The sequence below is a fragment of the Condylura cristata genome, unplaced genomic scaffold (assembly GCF_000260355.1).
Source record: "Condylura cristata isolate star-nosed mole 26May11 unplaced genomic scaffold, ConCri1.0 scaffold00028, whole genome shotgun sequence".
Taxonomy (NCBI): Eukaryota; Metazoa; Chordata; class Mammalia; order Eulipotyphla; family Talpidae; genus Condylura; species Condylura cristata.
Window position 1 is genome coordinate 17862308 of NW_004567129.1, and position 975 is coordinate 17863282.

A 975-nucleotide genomic window follows, 5' to 3' on the forward strand; every position below is an offset into this window, starting at 1 on the left:
CTTACCCCTCCCCCTCCCCCACCTCAACTACCACAGTCCAAGCTTCCTGCCACTTTCCCAGCAACCTCTGCTCAGTCTGCACCCACTCAGAAGTCTTCAGGGTCAAAGAGCTATAAAGCTCACTGAAGCAGGCGGCACCTCACCTAACCTTCCCGTCAACTTGCAAGAATAGAATTTTACAGTGAAGGATCTTAAAGGTCAGGGAGGCCAAGGGCTACAGCCGAGGGTCTTGGGATCAGGTGGAACTGTCTCCCGCTCCAGAAATGTCCACAGCCTTCAGCTGGTTTCTGCTCGAGAGATCCTCCAGGAGGGCTTTAGCCATCACCCAGGCAGGCTCCTTCTGGTAAAGAGGGGAAGTGAATTGCAAAGAGGGGGAAGGAGTTCCCCACATTCATCCAGCCAGTGAGCAGCCAGTGAGCAGCCCGTGAGCAGCCCGGTTCTGGAGCCCAGGTCTCTCTGCTGTCTGGGTCCTTGTTCTGGGCAGCATAGATGGGTGGGTGGCAGGGCAGAAGGATGGGGAGGTGGCTGGCTGGCTGGCTGAGAGGACGATAGGGGCAAATTGGTGGGAGAGGGATGGCAGGGTTGATGGGTTGGTGAGCTGGCAGGGGGCCGCTCACAGAGGAAAGGGTGGGTACAGGACACCAGGGTAACAGAGGAAAGGGTGGGTACAGCCACCAGTTCGAGGCTCTTCCTCAGCAGTGTATTTGATAGATCCACTTCCTCGGGTCCTCAGGCCCAGACCACTCTGACTGTGTCATTGCTGAGACTGACAACAAAGTCACAAGCCCCAGGAACACAGGCTGTTTCCTTGAGCATCGGTGGCTATAAAGCTGTTCGTGCTCCTTAGCCCCTTTCCATAAAGGAAAGGGAGGGTCAGAGGGGCCCTGGGCCCTGGGGGGAGAGAAATAGGAGGCTGACCCTGGTCTCTGGGCTTGGCAGTGTGGTGGACAGCGTTTGAGAAGATTCGTGGGGGTG